Consider the following 10,504-nt stretch of genomic DNA (forward strand, 5'->3'; position numbering starts at 1 on the left):
AAAGACATATTTAGAGTGTACTTCTTAATCATGAGCATTTACAAAAGTTTTCATAATGTGAAAATGTACGTTGTACCATTAAATTTAACACGTGTTTACAAGGACAATGCTATGTATGTCACCAATGTACCTAAAATAAGAAAACCCACCGACGTTGCAATTTATCAATAGCAGTGTTTCATCTTTATTACACACACATAATGTCAGAGATAGCTATATATAGTTGGTTGTTGGTTGTTTTGTTGTTTAACGCCGCACTCAGCAATATTTCAGCTATATGACGGCGGTCTGTAAACAATCGAGTCTGGACCAGACAATCCAGTGATTAATATCATGAGCATCGATCCACACAATTGGGATCGATGACGTGCATCAATTAGGCAGCGAGTCTGACCACCCGATCCCGTTAGTCGCCTTTTACGACAAGCATAGTCGCCTTTTACGGTTGCTGAAGACCTATTCTACTCCGGATCTTCACGGTTCTATATATAGAGATATATATAGATATATATTTACACACATGAAGACAGAAAACTTGAGCACAAGCTTATAGAAATTATTTCGTGTTTCGTGAAATATCATGTTAATATTTTCTTATCGAGTGACGGGGGAAAGGAGATATTTTCACGAGGGCATAGTATTTTTATATACTTTTTGTGAAGTTGTCTACTGGAATTTCATTACAAATGTAAAACATTAAAACGTAAATTCAGCCTACCTAACACACTGGGACGGTTCACCACCCCTTGTATTTTCGACTAAAAAGTAGTTTCGTGTTCCCAAATCCTAAAAAAATATAAACAAAAGTAAAGACAAATATTTAGGGTCACGAAATTTCCTTGTACATGTAAGTACGATTGCATACAAAATCAATTTGAATTTTTTTATCTTGAAACTATACGAGAGCGCTGTTTGAAGGGAAAGACAACATGTTGCTCAAGTAATAAAATTGGCGCTTTGCGAAACGAACAGTCTAGATTGACGAGTTAAATGAGAAATTTACGGATTATTACGAAACATTTTCGTGAAAATAACAAACTGCAAGAAGAGATATGAACTCAATAAATGACCATCTGTCATTAGTTTGCCTTTTCTATGTGAAACTAACGTAAAACAAATGTCAACATTTTGTGTACGGGCTAGACACTAACGACAAAGGGAGACAATTTGAGGGGAGGTAACTCTTTTATGACAATAGATCCGTCAAAGTGTTATATTCTCTGCAGTGAAATATCAAGTGTTATGTTCACTGCAAAACTCCCGACACCTGTAATATCCTCTGTGTGCGTGCGCGCGTGCGTGTGTGCGTGTGTGCCTGCCCGTGGCTGGTAACTTTTCTGTCGGGCTGCGTGAAATGTTCCTCCACCTGCCCGAATATCTTGCAGATACTCTTTAGCCAACTTACGTATTCATTTTTATTATAACTCGTAGTAGATTCTTAAGTAATTATTTGCATTATTTCAACTGAATCAAGCGATTTTTCAATATTTATTATGTCTGAATGCGGGCAGGTAACTTTGAAGATGGGCAGGCAACATTTATGGGTTACCTGTCCTGTCTTGTTGAGTTTTAAAATTATTTCAAACACTTCAACCATTACCCCATCCCTACGCCTACCCCATAGAAGGGCGGTATTTATGTGGTAGTCCATGTGATGATTCACGTGTATTTAATGTGAATAGCAACACCGGGCTTATATGGTAGGTGATCAGTGTCATACATTATTTGAACTATTTTCGCAGACCTGTATGCCGACAAAGGTTGCGTTAGATAATCCATGCCTTCCCTAGGTCACCAGGTGAGGTGAGGTGAGGTGAGGTGAGGTGAGGCATATTGAGTTTAACGTCGCTTCTAAGATTATTGCACTTATATAGCGACGTGCATGTACGTGTATGTGTTTGTGTTTGTGTGGCTGCTTGTACTAGTCCGGACTGATGCCGATTTATAGTGCTAGCTCACTGAGATACCATGCCGCAGTTTAACATGAATACCCCACTCAGACACAGTATACTGACTCCGAGCCGACCAGTCCTTGTTTAAGGCCCTTAATGCCGAGCGCCAGACAGGGTAACAACAAGTACCATCTTTTAACCTCTTTTGGTATGACGCGGTCGGGGATCGAACCCTAGGTCACCAGGAATAATGAACGTCTATAGCTCTGTTAATATCTTAATGGTTCTCTGTTCCAAACGCATGCAATAAATATTTGTTGTGTTTTATCAGTGGCCCTCGTGAAATACGAAGAAACAGTGAAGAGAATATTTTCTGTCTAGTGTCATTTAGTGAGTGAGTGAGTGAGAGAGTATGGTTTTACGCCGCTTTTAGCAATATTCCAGCAATATCATGGCGCGGGACACCAGAAATGGGCTTCACACATTGTACCCATGTCGGGAATCGAACCCTGGTCTTCGGCGTGACGAGCGAACGCTTTAACCAATAGGCTACCCGACCGCCCCCTAGTGTAATTTAACATCTCAAGCAAGAGACAACGGTATCAAAATATATTCTACCGTGACTTTGATGAATGCTTGATTCTGACTGGTTAAAAGAGGTTTCCTTTTTGCTACGAAACCCATTTAAAATATATTAAACCTTTTTCACACTAACAGCGTGCGTATGAATACATCGATAGCCTACATACCGATTCATAAGTAAATGGCTGCCGATCGTTCACCCCGAAATGAACTGTAAAACGAATCTATATTTCCTCTATAATACGCTAGATCTCTAATACAAGCCATGTCTCTAATACACGCCGAGTCAACGGCTCTCGCAAAATTGATAGACGGCCTAGCGTCTAAGAGAGGAAATACGGTAATTTTATATCGGATGTTTTTGGCGTTCTAGGCCTGACGCTTTCGTTGATGACATTACAAGATTTAACGAAGGCATATCTTTTCCATACAAATGGAATGTTTATGAAACTGTTAGGGTGAGGTGAAGTGAAATTGGGTTTAACGTCGCGTCCAAGATTTATGCACTTATATAGCGACGTGCATGCACGTGTATGTGTATGCTTGTACTAGTCCGGACTGATGCCGATTTGTAGTGCTAGCACACTGAGATACCATGCCGCAGTTTAACATGAATACCCCACTCAGACACAGTATACTGACTCCGAGCCGACCAGTCCTTGTTTTAGCCCCTTAATGCCGAGCGCCAGACAGGGTAACAACAAGTACAATCTTTTAACTTCTTTTGGTACGACGCGGCCGGGGATCGAACCCCGGACCTTCCGCTTTTCGGGGCGGACGCTCTACCACTAGACCACGGAGGCGGTCGAAACTATTTACTCTACAGAGGGACTAAATCAAATTTCTAAACACAATATGTTTATCTCCTAATTCTCGCTCTCAGATGGGTTTTACATTAACTTATTATTACAGTCAGTGGTATTTCCATGTCCACCTTATGATTATTATCTTTTATGATTGTACTTTTTGTTTATTAACTATGTTTGTCTTTCTAGGTATTTGTTGCTGAAGGAAATTGAGTGTTCACAAATGGGGAATCCCCGAATGACGTCTGACGAGTGTTGATGTTTATCGTGATCTGGGCGGCAGGTGCACATACGGGGAATCCCCGAATGACGTCTGACGAGTGTTGATGGTTATCGAGGTCTGGACGGCAGGTGCACAAACGGGGAATCCCCGAATGACGCCTGGCGAGTGTTGATGTTTATCGTGATCTGGATGGCAGGTGCACAAATGGGGAATCCCCGAATGACGCCTGGCGAGTGTTGATGGTTATCGTGATCGGGACGGCAGGTGCACAAACGGGGAATCCCCGAATGACGCCTGGCGAGTGTTGATGATTATCGTGATCTGGATGGAAGGTGCACACACGGGGAATCCCCGAATGACGCCTGGCGAGTGTTGATGTTTATCGTGATCTGGATGGCAGGTGCACAAAGGGGAAATCCCCGAATGACGCCTGGCGAGTGTTGATGTTTATCGTGATCTGGATGGCAGGTGCACAAATGGGAAATCCCCGAATGACGCCTGGCGAGTGTTGATGTTTATCGTGATCTGGATGGCAGGTGCACAAACGGGAAATCCCCGAATGACGCCTGGCGAGTGTTGATGATTATCGTGATCTGGATGGCAGGTGCACAAACGGGGAATCCCCGAATGACGCCTGGCCAGTGTTGATGATTATCGTAATCTGGATGGCAGGTGCACAAACGGGGAATCCCCGAATGACGCCTGGCGAGTGTCGATGATCTTCGAGGTCGGGACTGTAGAATTATGTACAGCTGACAACGATGTGTTTCATGCCAATTATATATTCATAATTATCTTTAGAGCCAACAAGTCATGATGCGTGGTAGCATTAACCGATGTTGAATATAACTGAAAAACTCTCTGTTATTATCTGTTGATTATGTGTCTGGGGGTATGACACTAGAATGAGCTCTAGCAATGCTTAGACATTGTTTTCCTTTATATACTTGTAGGTCTGCTATTTTGCATGTGGTGCTTACGAATTAATTTTTGATAGTGATTCACCTGACAACAACAGAAAAAGAAATGTTCAATGTGCACACGATAGACGAGACAGAAACCTGTGACCGTCAGTTCGAATCGCTGCCCAAAAGAGTGGTGGAATGGGGTTTAACGTCGCGTCCAAGATTATTGCACTTATATAGCGACGTGCTTGTACGTGTGTGTGTGGCTGCTTGTACTAGTCCGGACTGATGCCGATTTATAGTGCTAGCTCACTGAGATACCATGCCGCAGTTTAACATGAATACCGCACTCAGACACAGTATACTGTCCAGTCCTTGTTTTAGCCCCTTAATGCCGAGCGCCAGACAGGGTAACAACAAGTGCCATCTTTTAACGTCTTTTGGTATGACGCGCCCGGGGATCGAACCCCGGACCTTCCGCTCTCCGGGCGGACGCTCTACCACTAGACCACGGAGGCGGTCCTGCCCAATAGAGATTGTGGGATACCATAAGTCATAAGTAACATGTTTGTACATTAGGTCTGCACTAAAACACATCAGGTGATCATGCTCGGCGACTTGCGAATCGTGACGATCCGGGGTAGAATAGGTCTTCGGCAACCCATGCTTACCCGAAAATGCTTGTCGTAAGAGGCGACTAATGGGATCGGGTGGTCAGGCTCGCTGACTTGGTTAATGCATGTCATTGTATCCCAATTGCGTGGATCGATGTTCAGGATATCAATCACTGGATTGTCTGGTCCGGACTCGATTATTTACACAGACCGCCGTCATATAGCTGGAATATTGCTGTGTGCGGCGTTAAACAACAAACAAACAAAACGGTGACTTGCCTGGATCCATGACACCATGTCCCGACTGCATGCAACGACGTTTATGTTTATGTTTCCTTAAGTGTTCTAGTCACGATATGGCTGAAATAATGCCGATGTGAATATAAACCATAACTCACTCACTCCTTAAGTGTTCGTAAATGAACTCACAAGTATCCGATACACATGATACGTAAACTCCGCCAAAGTGTGCATGACTTCTGATTTTGTGGCCCTAAACATCCCAGCTGTGAACAGTAACATTCCGTATTGATGTCTGACGTGACGGTGTCTTGATCAGGATTGTCTTTTCTTATTCGATGGTGACCTTGCCCTTCGTTTGAAGCTGTCACTGACACAATATGCAAGTAGACTTGTTTGATGATTTTCATTTCTTCAGTAAAGGGTCATACAGTTAAAATGTTACATTTAACTCTGATTTCAAAAGTGGTACGAACAGGAAGTAAATTCAGTTGATAGATCAAGGATAACCAATTCTGATTGATTTTGAGAACTCATACCAACGGTCCGATCGCGAGTGACCGATTGCTGGTCCCAAATTTAAAAGGGGGCGCTGTTTGACCTTTAAATCTTCTGACAGTTGGCCTGCTTACTAACATATAAACTACACATATATACTATACATATAACTGTTTATGGTCTCTGCTAACAACTATGCCCATAACAGGGACATTTTGTCAATGCGTATGCATAAGAAATGTCAACAATGCCCATGTTTGGGCATACCACAAAATTCAACCAGATTCGCAACCGGTCTCGGTTTGGTGTGTGGGTTTCCGAACGAAAAAAAAAACTTATTTATTTACACTGGTGGCACGTTTCCCTGTTCACAAATCCGTTGAAGTTAAGCAACGTCGGTCGCGGAGAGTCCTTGGATGGGTGACCGCGTTTCGGCAGCTGGGCTTCTGAGAGTTTCTAGGCTTTCGGTCCTGCCCAACACACTGAAGCATATGTACCACATGTGGTGTCTCCTTAGGCAAGTGACTTTGTTTAAAATGTGCCTCTGTTCACCCAGCAGTGAGTGGGTACCCGGTAGGATGGGGTAATAATTGTTGTTAACCTTCTGGCTCATAACAGGCAGCTTGGGTTGTATGCTCAAAGTGTCAACGACCGCCTCCGTGGTCTAGTGGTAGAGAGTCCCCCCCCCCCCCCCCCCCCCCCCGGAGAGCGGAAGCTAGGCCTGGGTTTCGATCCCTGGCCACGTCATACCAAAAGAAGTTAAAAAATAGTACTTGTTGTTACCCTGTCTGGCGCTCGGCATTAAGGAGCTAAAACAAGGACTGGTCGGCTCGGAGTCAGTATACTGTGTCTGAGTGGGGTATTCATGCTAAACTGCGGCATGGTATCTCAGTGAGCTAGCACTATAAATCGGCATCAGTCCGGACTAGTACAAGCAGCCACACACACACACACACACACACACACACACACATACACACACACACGTACATGCGTGTCGTTATATAAGTGCAATAATCTTGGACGCAATGTTAAACCCCATTTCACCTCACCTGCATACTCACAGGGTGCTGAGAATGATTCTTGACTGCACACTGATCCAATCACCGGGGTATTAATAGCGCTTTGAGCATGCTCCTGCGTGGTGTGGAAACATTCGCAATATAAATGTCCTATTATGACAAATAATTAATTAACGTGGGTAATAAAGAAAATCTCACACTCATTTCGTGTTTACGAAACTCGCGAACCTTCGGTCGGATACCACAGAAAGTCTTACCCTCTTTTCGGAAAAATGGTAACTAACGAGAATGAATGTAGTTTTCTCTTTATATCAGACACTGGTTTGTAAACATATAAGACTTGCACCCCTTCAAGCTGTAGCTCCCACATTAGGCTGACACGCTATGATATAACTGAACTACCGTGTGTTCAGTCTTATCCCAGGTCTATAAGTAGTTGTGTAATGATACTATCAGTTTGACCTCCAGCTGTCTGTGTTGCTACTGTAATGTCACTGTTTAACGCTGACAGAATTCCAATAGAAGCGACTAATGCACGAACCTAACTCACAAAGGTTATTGTTCTGAAAGCAACGTCAGTGAGTGAAACAGTGACATCCGTCTGTTGTGCAAACAAGGACAATCTCGAGGCTGATAAGAGTATGTGTGTACAGTCCAAATATTCGTGAAGATCCGGGGTAGAATAGGTCTTCAGAAACCCACGCTTGCCGTAAAAGGCGACTATGCTTGTCGTAAGAGGCGACTAACGGGTTGATGCATGTAATAGATCCCAATTGCGTGCATCGATGCTCATGATATCAATCACTGGATTGTCTGGTCCAGACTCGATTATTTACAGACCGCCGTCATAAAGCTGGAATATTGCTGGGTGAAACTTGTCACAGTATTGCATAACAACTATCTGCCATCAGCTTTTTTCGACTAATATTGCATTCGCATTACACATACATCAGGATAACCATCACAGTGAGCAGGCAATGTATTTGATTGAACCTGTCTACCCTTTTATGGATTGAATGATCCAATCGTGTTTAACTTATGCACGTAATGCATTCTACACTACACTGTATGTGTGAGGTTCTGAATGGATGATGGGGTTCTAAGAGTACTAAACGAGTATGCACGTTTGAGATAATGCTGATGTAAGTATATGAAACGTACATCAATGTCCTCGTTTGTTTCTTTTTTCTTAACATGTTACAGTATGTAGATAATGTAGGGAAGCAAACTTAGGCTTCATATATTAGATTTATATCTATTTTCTTATAGTTGTTGAAGGTTTGTGCCATTGATATCTTTTATCAGAATTGGATATCTATTGGAAATAACAGTTAAATATATAACCTTTATATAGTTCGTTGATTGGTTGGTTTGTTTTCCATCTATATGACGGCGGTCTGGAAATAATCGAGTCTGGACCAGACAATCCAGTGATTGATATCATGAACATCGTCACACGCAGTTGGAATCGATGAAATGCTTCAACCAAGTCAGCGAACCTGACGACAAGCATAGTCGCCTTTTACAGCAAGCATGGGTTGCTGAATACCTTTATAGGGAATACAACAGTTTGTTATTACCAGAAAAGCATATTTATGCAATTGAGGAATTAAGGCGTCTAAATATATTAGAAAAGTTTAGAGGATGGCTATTGCAGTTGAGAAATAAAATCGACACATACATGAGAAACTGCCTTTATGTGATAAGGGTATAGAAGATGAATATCTTTTTTAACTTGTATGTGCACCTTTTGATGCTGTTAGAAGAAAATATATACACAAACATGTATCACTAATGTAAATATTCATACATTTAAAAATATAATTGCTACAGAACAAATAAAATCACTATTCCTGTTCATATATCTTGTGTATAAAAGTGAGTGAGTGAGTTGGGTTTAACGCCACTTTTAACATTATTCCAGTTATATCACGGCGTGTCAGCTTAATGTTGGAGGAAAGCCCAAAGTGATGCAGGTATCAGACGTTTACCACTTTGGTGATGTGTATAAAAGACGAAAATATCTGTTAAACAATGCTTAAAATAATGTACATTGCTAGTACTTGTAAATTGTTATTTGTATATGGGCCTATGACCTTCATTATGAATATAGTATTGATTGATGGCTCGAACAGATGTATGGACAACTTCAGTGTTATAACCTGTCAAAGGGGAGGCTATGTTTCTGCTGTATACTACTGTCACATGTATATACCACACACTGTTATCTGTCGTGACTACGAAGGTGTCTCGCAGAAAGAGCTTGTATAAAAAAACAAGTTAGACGGGTATTTAAGGCCGATCGTATATGTTTACACAATGATTGCGTATTGAAACTTGAGGGAACAGTGTGGGCAGTGGATAACACTACATATAGTTCACATACTGAGGTAATCCACAGGACTACATATAGTTCACATACTGAGGTAAGACACAGGACTACATATAGTTCACATACTGAGGTAAGACACAGGACTACATATAGTTCACACACTGAGGTAAGACACAGGACTACATATAGTTCACATACTGAGGTAAGACACAGGACTACATATATTTCACTTACTGAGGTTAGACACAGGACTACATATAGTTCACATACTGAGGTAAGACACAGGACTACATATAGTTCACATACTGAGGTAGGAAAGAGGAATACATATAGTTCACATACTGAGGTAAGACACAGGACTACATATAGTTCACATACTGAGGTTAGACACAGGACTACATATAGTTCACATACTGAGGTAAGACACAGGACTACATATAGTTCACATACTGAGGTAAGACACAGGACTACATATAGTTCACACACTGAGGTAAGACACAGGACTACATATAGTTCACACACTGAGGTAAGACACAGGACTACATATAGTTCACGTACTGAGGTAAGACACAGGACTACATATAGTTCACATACTGAGGTAAGACACAGGACTATACACATAGTTCACATACTATACGACACATGATTCCTCGTAGTGCTTCTCCCATCCGCTATCAAGTGTGAATCGTTTAAGAAGGAAAGAGACCTGAACTGCCCTGACGTGTATGGTCGCTTTACATACTGCTCACGATTTTGATACAATAGTTTGGTTGATTTTACTAGCGATGAGGTAGTTTTAAACCATTTAGCAATACACGTGCCATTGTTTGTTGAAAGTAAACTGATGGCCAAAAGAAACGTTACCAACATTAACTGATTTGCCACTTTGAATCAAAGATGCCAATCTGTTCAAAAACAGTAAAGAACACATCTCACGAATACAGCCTTCATGTTCCCTGTTGTTCATTGCACGTGCTTTGCGGATTTTGGGAGATATTGGTGTTTTTCAGCAATTTTTTAAAACATTCTTTCCAAAATTATCGTTAAATTTCCGGGTATAAATTACGCACGGATCTGTTCCCTATCATTGGTTGCGATGATTAACACCAGCGAACATGCCAAGACTGACCGCTGTCCAGAGGGAGAGAGACATAGGTATGCTGCAGATGGGAGCGACACAGAGAGCGGTTGCCATTAACATGAACTGCTCCAAGATGACCATTACCAGACTGGTCGCACGTCTCCGACAGACTGGCAGAACCGCAGACAGACCCCGCAGAACTACCGCTTTTTACGGGTTCTTCATCTGAGGAATATATTTCTTACTGTGACGTCATCAGCTGCCATCAGCTTAGGACATCCGGTCAGCAAACAAACAGTGACCAGACGA

Source organism: Haliotis rufescens, unplaced genomic scaffold (assembly GCF_023055435.1).
Source record: "Haliotis rufescens isolate VD_foot unplaced genomic scaffold, xgHalRufe1.0.p SCAF_87, whole genome shotgun sequence".
NCBI classification, from domain to species: domain Eukaryota; kingdom Metazoa; phylum Mollusca; class Gastropoda; order Lepetellida; family Haliotidae; genus Haliotis; species Haliotis rufescens.